Source organism: Ursus maritimus, unplaced genomic scaffold (genome assembly GCF_017311325.1).
Source record: "Ursus maritimus isolate PB19 unplaced genomic scaffold, ASM1731132v1 scaffold_3, whole genome shotgun sequence".
Lineage (NCBI taxonomy): Eukaryota > Metazoa > Chordata > Mammalia > Carnivora > Ursidae > Ursus > Ursus maritimus.
In genome coordinates, this window is record NW_024425563.1 from 86,858,915 (window position 1) to 86,869,961 (window position 11,047).

At 44.4% G+C, this 11,047-nt stretch overlaps 1 pseudogene; it reads right to left on the minus strand.

The window, feature by feature from the left end:
- Window positions 1-8,379: 8,379 nt before the first annotated feature.
- Window positions 8,380-10,843, minus strand: LOC103674709 (annotated as a pseudogene).
- Window positions 10,844-11,047: the final 204 nt, after the last annotated feature.

Genomic DNA, 11,047 nt, shown 5'->3' on the forward strand with positions numbered 1-11,047 from the left:
GCTCAGTATGGCCATGTTACTAAGAGCTGACCAACTTCATAACACGGGAAATGATATGGTCAGCTCTGGGATGTGTCTTAACAGAAGGTGCATGCCCATCATTGCTCCTCCTGCTGCCTGCACTGTGGGTGTCGTGTGATCGTGCGCCATATTCACCATTTGGACAAGGGCAATATCCTAAGTATCACAGAACAATAAGATGGAAGAAACTTGGATCCCTGAATGACTTCATGGAACAAAACCTCCATACCATCTCTGGACCATCTACTTCTTCTTTTTTTTTTTAAGATTTTATTTATTTATTTGAGAGAGAGAGAGAGAGACAGCATGAGTGGGACAGGCAGAAGGAGAGGGAGAGAGAGAATCTCAAGCTGACTCCATGCTGAGCAGGGAGCCCGAGGCAGGACTCAATCCCAGGAACCTCAGATCATGATCTGAGCTGAAGGCAGATGTTTAACCGACTGAGCCACCCGGGAGCCCCATTATATTGTTATTTTTTTTTAAACCTTTTTTTTTTTTTAAGATTTTTTATTTATTTATTCGACAGAGATAGAGACAGCCGGAGAGAGAGGGAACACAAGTAGGGGGACTGGGAGAGGAAGAAGCAGGCCCATAGCATAGGAGCCTGATGTGGGGCTCGATCCCATAACGCCGGGATCACGCCCTGAGCCGAAGGCAGACGCTTAACCGCTGTGCCACCTAGGCGCCCCTATATTGTTATTTTTTAAAGCACGCCTCCAGGAGTGGACCCAGGTGCCCCAGGACTATCTACTTCTTGACTGTAACATGAGAGAGAAATACATTTCTACCTCGTTTAAGTTACAGTTAGTTTGGGTCTCTGATAAATGCCGCAGAACCTATATAACAATAAAAACACTTGTTCTCTGTTCCTGAATCTTTTCTTAAGGCCAAATCACACTCATTCCTTTGACCTTCTCGAAATAAATCTCCATTTTCCCCTGTCCTGTGACCTACCCGTAAACTTTCTCCAGGTACCCTCTGTTCTTCACTTTGGGTGACCCCCAGACCTCTGAAAGTTACAAATTATGATAAAAGGATTAGCTTCCAAATCATATACTCTATTCCTTTTTCCCCTCCCTCCTTCCCTTCTTTTACCTTCCTTTCCCTCTCTTCTTCCATCCTTTCTTCTTTCCCTCCTTTCCTCCTTCTTGCCAACCTGTAACAAAGACTTACAGTGCTTCCACTGTATACCAGGCACTGGGTATATATCAGAGTTCTTAGCTGCCAGCAACAGAAACCTACACTAGTTTATTTCAGAGAAAAAGACTAGTAAAGAAAACACTGAGTATCACAAAGTCTCCAAGACTGGACAGCCAGGATCGTGGTTATGCATCCAGGACTACCACCCTGCATCACACTACAGAACGGGTCTGGAGAGGTTACCTCCTGGCCAGCACCAAACACTGGACACCTGTAGGGCTAACACCACTGGCCCTCGGCACCTGCAGTGTCATCAGCATCACTGCCTCTACTGCCCCCCCTGCCAGAGAGCCTTCTTCACCATCCCCTCCTCTGTGTCTCCCATTCCCAGTTCAAGGTCTGGGGCAGGCACATCTGCTGGTGTGCCTGCATCACATGCCCAAGACTTGGCCGCAAGGGAAAGTGAAAGGGGAAGCATCTCGAATTTTCAACTTGTCAGGTGCTAGCCATCTGTCCATCACAGTAAAGCACATAATGAAGAATTTCCCAACGTAGGAAGGAGGTTCAGAAGCTGGGCTACCAAAACTAATAGAAACATGCATGATACCTATCCTTGAGGAACTTAATCTAATCTCCCTATACCTATTGGACTGTTCATTTTGAATGCATCAAGAAGCTTGTGTTCTTCAGTTCTGTACTTTTTAGGAGGCAAAACTCTAAAAAGAGCGGTCTACCTCCTCACTTGTAGAAGAATGCAAGGAGTCCTAGAAAAAAAAAATCAATCCCCCTCTCTCTTCCTGCCTCTGGACTGATAAGATGATCCTCCGTTATGCTAGATGAAGTGAAAATCTGTATGGAATTGGAAGGAGCCCTTGCCAGTGTTTGGGGGAGTTTCCCCCATTACACAGGTCAGAGTGAACCAGTCTGATCTTCGATTTCACCATCACTGGAAGTTTGGTCTCAGATACGTAAATGAATGATGGCCAATCAGATGCTCCTGCCTGAGGCTTTAAATCTGGAATGAGTGGAGCAAAGAAGCGGGACCGGTCAAGAATTCATCAGTACTGTAGGGGGCCCACAGGACCTCCAGCACTTAGTGTGAACAGCAGACATGTCCCAATCATGTGTCTTGGTATGATTTGGGCTCTGATTCTCACCAGGGTTAAGAGCTTGGCCTTCCTGGAGTTTCTGTGACTTACCCCCAAGACCCTTTCAGTAAATTGCTTTTTTGCTTAAATCAGTCAGAATTTCTCTTGCTTGCAACTAAGAATGCTAACCCACACACCCACTACATTTTTTAAAGATTTTACTAATCTATTATGAGAGAGAGAGAACACACGGGTGTGCATACAAGTGGGGGGAAGGGCAGAGAGACGAGCACACTCCCCAGGGAGCATGCAGCCCGATGCAGGGATCGATTCCAAGACCCTGAGAGCATGACCTGAGCCAAAGTCGGATGCTCAACTGACTGAGCCATCCAGGCGCCCCTAAATTTTTTATCAGTACAATTTTTCTTTCACAACTGCTTCACTTTAATAACATAGTCAGATATAAACCACTAAAAACTACTAGATATTTTTCAGCTTTGACTATAATATTCACGAAGTTTTTCTTCATCTTCGACCTAACGACTAAGACTAGAAGGAACCCTGGGAACTGTCTAGTCCACTTCCTTCACTAAAGGGAAACTGAGATTCCAAGAGGTTCTTTCTCCTTTCATGGATGAGTTTCATTTCTATGGACGGTCTCTGGCCATTTCTCCAACTAAATCAAAACCATTCCAATGTAAGGGCCTATCTCTTCTCATGCTGAAAATGTGTTTTAGAAATATAATGAGCCACTTTTTGCTCACACAAACAAACTCCCAAAGGAAATAAGAGTACTGAGCTCAGAACCAATCCTAAGGAAACATCACCACTTTTGTTTGCTATTCAGCCCAGGTTTGGCACCTGTTTGTCAATTTACTCAGTCAAAGCCACATTTTCCGAATTTGTTAATGAGCGTGTTGATGGGAAGGAGGGAATCAAAAGACTTAAGGAGGCAGCTGGTAGGGGAGTAGAGAGTGGCTCGCACTTCCTTAACAAGCTGGTGCTAAAAATGTAAAAAAAGGATCTTAGGAACCAACGTTAAGAATCCCTGTTGGGGAATGGCAGCGCCACCAGATCAAAGGAGCCTGGGTCCCTGAATGACAGCATGAAGCAGGGCCCCTCCCTCCCCACCCCCACAGACTCAGCTCGGGCTGTGAGAGGAGTCTAAAATGGACTTAGATTGTGTTAAGTCACCAAGATTTTGGAGGTACATCATTTAGCCTGCTCTTCTTAGTATAGTGCCTAATTATAGAAGAATACATTTATACCCACCCAAGAAAGCCTAACAGAGGGAGAGACTTTGACAAGGAGGCTAATATGAAAAGATAAGAGTGCGTTAGGAGATTGTAGGCTATTTGCTGGGTGACCCCAGCCTGGCGCCTTGCAGCTCTGGAGCCCCACCTTGCCCAGGCCCACCCAGGCCATCTCTCTTGATGCGGACTTTTGGGTTCTAGATCTCTTCCTTGAGGCCGACCCTTTACCTTTACCGTTTAGGCTTCTTCCAGGTTCTCTGAGGGTCGGCTATCGCTCAGCGTAGACTCCCTGCTGCCTTCGAGTACCGGACCTTGCCTCTCCTTGGCTCTGCTTCGTCTCCTTGGCTTCACCCCGTGCCTCCTTCTGGGCCGTGGCCTTAGCTTCCACCCAGCACCCACTGCTTCCTGCCCACCTTCGCCTGATACTAGAGTTAACCCAGTCACCCTTGGTTGAGTCACCTTCTGAGGGTTAGTCCAACACATTGCAATTATTTTTCCTTTCCCATAATTTCTCCGAATGGATTAAGTTAGAAGAACACCCATATTTATGCCCTTAGCTGTTCATGTTATCTAAATTACATGGAAAAAAAAAAAAAAAACCTTATCTTGAGCACCTGACTATCTGTCAACCAATGTGTTAAACATTGGTGTGTTTCATGTCATCATTGCCAAAATACCCCTTTGGGGGAAGTATTGGAGTGCACGTTCCCAGAGGGGGAAAAAAATGAGGCTCTATAAAATTAGGGTATTGCTGAAGATCACACAGCTAGTAAGAAGTGGGGCTAGGAGTCTGAACTAGGTTTATTTCATCCCAAAGCCCATTCGTTCCCTTTCCACTCCACAATGTTGACTGTGACAGCCCCATTCTGGGCTATGAAGATTCAAACAGGCATACAGAGTTCAAGGGGAACCTGGGGAAAGAGAATGTACAAATGTATAGGATACCTCCTGACCATCAGAATAATTCTTATTTCTGGGGCGCCTGAGTGGCACAGCGGTTAAGCATCTGCCTTCGGCTCCTCCGCTATGAGCCTGCTTCTTCCTCTCCTACTCCCCCTGCTTGTGTTCCCTCTCTCGCTGGCTGTCTCTCTGTCAAATAAATAAATTAAATCTTTAAAAAAAAAAAAGAATAATTCTTATTTCTTTCAGCAACGCGAATAATAGAACAGACAAGTGCCCATCATTTGCCAGTGACATTAAGGTAAGAGCCACAGTCAAAAATAATCGGGGGGGGGGTGTTAAACGTCAGTCGGTTAAACATCTGATTCTTGATTTCAGCTCAGGTCATGGTCTCAGGGTCCTGAGAGCAAGCCCCACGTTGGGCTCCATGCTGGGTGTGGAGCTTGCTTAAGATTCTCTCTCTTCGTTTCCCTCTGCCCCTCCCCCACTGCACACTGCATGCATGCTTGCTCTCTAAAAGAATAAAAATTTTAAAATTTCACGGTAAAGTTTAATAAGGACAAAACTTCAAAAGGTAAAGTACAAATGCACCCTTCAGGGGGCTAATTTTGCACTCTCAGGTTTATAGCGACCCAGCAGAACAACCCTACTGTTACATTTTGATATTGATCATGTTGAATATTGCTATTTTTTTAAAGATTTTATTTATTTATTTGAAGAGAGAGAGAGAGTGCACAAGCAGGGGGAACAGGAGAGGGAGAAGCAGGCTCCCTGCTGAGCAGGGAGCCAAAAGTGGGGCTCAATCCCAGGACCCTGGGATCATGACCTGAGCTGAAGGCAGACACTTAACCAACTGAGCCACCCACCCAGGTGCCACATTGTATTGTTACTTTTTAAAGCACACCTCCAGGAGTTATTACCAAAAGCATGGCATGGAGAAACCATGATGTAATCTTTCCACTGTGCTTAACCTTGGTCAGGACTTCATTGGATTATGCGGCCATTTTTGGAGCCACTCACTGAAAGTAATATGTGAAGATCTTGGACATGTCTCAGGTCAAAGCAAGAAAAATGATTAGCTTGGGATAAAGAGCCCTATTAACAAAGCCCAGGGGACCAGATTTGTTGTGTAGCAGAAGAGATCTGTGATTAGGATGAAAAAACCAGGAATTTCGGTCAGTGTGGTAGTATTTTTCAAAGTATTTTTCAAAAAGCCATATGTATTAGCATCAGCTGAATTGCATGTAAGAAATCCAGATGTTGGGGGGCACCTGGGTGGCTCAGTCGTTAAGCGTCTGCCTTCCGCTCAGGGCGTTATCTCGGCATTCTGGGATTGAGCCCCGCATCAGGCTCCTCTGCTGGGAAGCCTGCTTCTTCCTCTCCCACTCCCCCTGCTTGTGTTCCCTCTCTCACTGGCTGTCTCTGTCAAATAAATAAATAAAATCTTTAAAAAAAAAAAAAAAAAGAAAAGAAATCCAGATGTTGGGAAAATCCCAAACCTACTAAGCCAAATTTCTGTTGGGGGAGGGGGGAGCCGCCCCCAGGTTTATGCACACTGAAGTTGACAATCTTTGTGTCAGTGATTCTCGGCCCTAGCTGCAGGTTGAAATCACCTAGAAACCCACTCCAGAAATTCTGATTAATTGGTCTGGATGACCCCACGGCACCAGACTTTTATCAGCTCCTGCGAGGTGATTTTAAAGTGCTGCCAAAGTTGAGAACCTCGGCTCCGTGCTAAGATAGAGGTATGAATGCCAGCTAGCAACAGTTCAACTTCAATTGAATAGTTGAGAAATGGGCTTATTAAGTTTGTGGAACACTCTAGTTAGATAATTCCTTAACATGCACTGTGAGTCACCTTTCCAAGATAAATGCATTTCATTTTTATAACAGTGATTTCTCTGCTCTGGTAATCAGAACCTGGGACTTCAAGTCGTTGTGAACAAAAGTCATGATTTTCTCTGGCTTTCGGTTCTTCACTCTCCCTGTGATTCTGGTTTCTCTCACAAGGTTAACTGTGAGCAATGACAAATAAAAATATTATAGAGTGCTTTGAAACAATGGTGTATGTCCGACAAGGACCTGAGCCATTGGGGTTCACTGTGGTCTTCCTCTTCTCTGTGGTCATGTGTTATCTTTGACTCCAGGTGCCAAACCTGGTCGTTAGCACTGGAGACAATGAATGCAGGTGCATTTGCAGGTACATTTGATCAGGTCCCAGAGAACAGGTACTTTCCCAGTTGGAGAAATGTCTGGTAGTCATCAGGTACAGCAGGCAACCATTTCACAGCAGAGTAGGGGTGATTATGCTACTGATATTAGTCATGTGTGCCTTGGATTACATCTGAGTCCATACCAGGGATCTTTGCACTCGGGACCTTATCTGATTGTGTAATGACATTAATTGGCCCCTGAAGGGATTCGACTGAATTTCTGGTACTGGCTCTTCCCTTACGCTCTTGAAACTACATTCTAGGTAATTGGCCTCTTTCTCTACACAGCACAATTTTGCTCGTTATCTTTCTTTTTAATTGTGGTAAAATACACACAATGTAAAAGGCACTATTGTAATCATTTTTAAATTTAAATTCAGTTAATTAACATATAATGTATTATTGGTTTCAGAGGTAGAGGTCAATGATTCATCAGGCTTATATAATACCCAGTGCTCATTACATCACATGCCCTCCTTAATGTCCATTACCCAGTTACCCGATCCCCCCACCCACCTCTCCTCCAGCACCCCTCAGTTTGTTTCCTATGATAAAGAGTCTCTTACAGTTTGTCTCCCTCTCTCTGATTTCATCTTGTTTTATTTTTTCCTCTCTTCCCCTATGATCCTGTTTTGTTTCTTAAATTCCACATGAGTGAGATCACATAATTGTCTTCTCTGATTGACATATTTTGCTTAGCATAATACCCTCTAGTTCCATCCGCGTTGTTGCAAATGGCAAGGTTTCATTTTTGATGGCTGAGTAATATTCCATTGTGTATATATATACCACATCTTTATCCATTCATCTTATTGGAACCATTTTGAAATGTACCATTCAATGGCGGTACGTACACTCACATTGTGAAACTCATATCCAGAATTCTTTTCACTTTGCAAAATTGAAACCTTACCCATTACACAACTTGCCATTCTCCCATCTCCCCAGCTACATACCGTCTTTTGAACATGAGAGTTATCAATTTAATCTACTCTTTATAAACTTTCCTAAAATTTCCCAGTCTATGAAGTTTACTTGGTGCTAGCCACATTTGCCAATCCAATCTTATTAAATTTAAATATTTCCTTTCTCCTTTGTAAGCCCACATATATCACTGGGCTAAGACACCGTATACTCTAAAAGCAAGTACATTCTGTTTTTTCATTAGGAAAATGTCTGTCCATTTAACAAAGAATAAAAGTGAAATACTATAAACTGAGTTTCATTGGGTGAAAAATTTACTGGTGCTAGAGAAATAGTTAACTCTCAAGTGTTGGAGGAGGAGAAAACTGATTCCACAAATTAGACAGTATCTATCAAAAAAAAAATGTAGACCTCTTTTCATCAGCTATTCAACTGTCAAGGCTTTACATATATATATTCAGAAAAATAAAATATAACTTAAATCGGAATCAACAGGGGACTGGTTAAATATTTATAGTACACCATAAAGAACTATTACACAACTGTTAAAATAATGTGAGAGTTCTATGTGTGCTGATATAAGAGCTAAAATATATTATTAAATGGAACATTCAATGCATATGGAATGACATAAGCTTTTTGTGAAAAAAAATGTATTTTTTTTTACTGAAAGAGAGAGGAAAGGGAGCAGAAGAGGGAGAGGGAGAGAATCCCAAGCAGACGCCACACTGAGCACAGAGCCCAATGAGGGGCTCAATCTCAGGACTCTGAGATCATGAGCTGAGCTGAAATCAAGAGTCAGGTGCTTAATTGACTGAGCCACCCATGCACCCCCAAAATCTTAATTTTATATATACACACACACGCGCATATCTCTTGGTGTCTAAAGATATATTTCCTTTTCTGGAAAGATTCACAAGCAATTGTTAACAACTGCAGCTTGGTGGAAATAGGCAAGTGGTTGGGAGTTGGGGAGGGGAGGAACACATTTGTGTTTCATTTAAACCTCTCAGTACTATAGGAATTTTTAAAAACATGTGCTTGTATTACTTTAAAATTATTTTTAAATGTCAACCGCGTTATCTAGACAATGGAATTACAGGTCATTTAAATTTTACTTTTATCATTTTCTATAGATGCAGAAGTATGTTTTAAAAATCTCTATCCATTTGAAAGGCAAAACAAGACAAAGTTTAATTTCATGCCTTAGATATTTGGGCAAATAATTACTTTCATGACTAGTTTAAGTCCTATAGTCTTCCATGGTTTCTGTGTCTACAAAAAAAACAAGCCACAACCCAATCAATCAAACAAATTTGCCTTCTTTTCTTTTCTTTTCTTTTTCTTTTCTTTTCTTTTCTTTTCTTTCTCTTTTAACTGCAGCACTTTATTTTCCTCACACAATGACCTGTTGCTGGAGTCTAATGTTCTCACATGACAGTAGAAAAGCACAATTTGTTGTCATCTCTTGAAGAATTGAGAATTGTGTGCAAAAACCTTACATAAATTAAAAGGATGAATAAATTTACAGTTGTAAATGCAAACCATTTTCCAACTCAAGGCAATTAACAGCCCAAGGTGTTCTGGCAGGAAAACACTGGGTAAGAAAGCAAAGTGGGTCCTAAGGCTCGGATCTTCCCAAGGTCCAGCAAGACAGAAATGGCAACTGGTTCAGGACCCCTGCCAGCCTCTAGAGAAACCCTGGGATAGGCAGCTCTTACACATTAATATCCTGCACAGATCGAGAACCTCATGGTCTTGGAGATGCTCCAATCAATGGATTTCTCTTCCATAAACATGTTCTCAACCTCAACCACGAAGTGACCGAGTGGGAGGTGCTAAGGGTTTAAATCAAAGGTATGTACAGGGTATTAAAGATATACCAAGGGAACAGTTAACTTGGATACAAAGTCAAGATCAGCAACAAGTTCTACAATCCATGCTGATACCAGATCCAAGCTTCAAGGACAAATTTCTTTTCAAAGGCTTATTCCAGTCTCTCGAGGCTAGCATGAGGTGTATATATTTACCCGGGCAAATTTATACTTGGGAATTCACTCACACAGCAAATGCTGCACATCTGCTCGCAGTCCATTTGGAAGAATTTGCGGTGGACAATGGAGGGGTCCGACGCACCATACTCCTACTGGCTAATCCACATCTGCTGGAAGGTGGACAGCGAGGCCGGGATGGAGCCCCCGATCCACACGGAGGACTTGCGTTCAGAAGCGACGATCTTGGTCTTCATCATGCTGGATGCCAGAGCTGTGATCTCCTTCTGCATCCTGTCGGCGATGCCGGGGTACATGGTGGTCCCGCCAGACAGCACCATGTGAGCATAGAGTTCCTTCCAGATGTCGACGTCACACTTCATGATAGAATTGAAGGCGGTCTCCATACCTGAGGAAGGAAGGCTGGAAGAGTGCCTGCGGGCAATGGAACTGCTCGCAGCCAATGGTGATCACCTGCTTGTCCGGCAGCTCATAGCTCTTCTCCCGGGAGGCGGAGGACGCGGACGCAGCCATCTTCTACTCAAAGTCCAGGGCGACCGAGCAGAGCTTCTCCTTGATGTCACGCACGATTTCCTGCTCAGTGGTGCTGGTGAAGCTGTAGCCACGCTCCGTGAGGATCTTCATGAGCTAGTCCGTCAGGTCCTGGCCAGCCAGGTCCAGATGCAAGATGGCATGGGGTCAGGGGGTACCCCTCGTAGATGTGCAGTGTGGGTGACCCTGTCCCCAGAGTCCATGACAATAGCAGTGGTGCGGCCAGAGGCATACAGGGACAACACAGCCTGGATGGTAACGTACACGGCTGCGGTGTTGAAGGTCTCGAACATGGTCTGAGTGATCTCATGGTTGGCCTTGGGGTTCGGGGGGCCTCGGTCAGCAGCATGGAGTGCTCCTTGGGGGCCACGCCCAGCTCCTTGTAGAAGGTGCAGTGCCAGATCTTCTCCACGTTGTCCCAGCTAGTGACAATGCCATGCTCCATGGGGTACTTGAGGGTCAGGACGCCTCGCTTGCTCTGGTCCTCGTTGCCCACGTAGGAGTCCTACTAGCCCAAGCCCACCAGCACACCCAGGTGTCCGGGCTGCCCGATGATGGACGGGAACACGGCTCCGGGGGGCATCATCCCCAGCAAAGCCCGCCTTGCACACGCCGGCGCCAGGGTCGATGTCGAGAGTGGCGATCTCCTCGTCCACTGCGGTGGGTGGAGGTGGATGGGGAGGTGGCCCCGCGGCGGAACGCGGAGCGCCGGCCGAGTGAGACAGCTTTATTCTCTTTTTTGACAAGAGAATAAATGACATTTACTAAAAATCCCTTCAGTTTTCTCCTTGATGCCCTGAAAGCACTCTTTGTAGAAGCTTTGTTAGTTTTATTATTTCTTTAAGCCTTAGTACAGGATTTATCATTTCCTATAGATTTTGCTTAGTTTTCCTCAAAGATCGTGTTATTGCACTGAATAGAATATAACATCTACAGATCCCTGAGGGTCTAAGGCACTTGAAGTT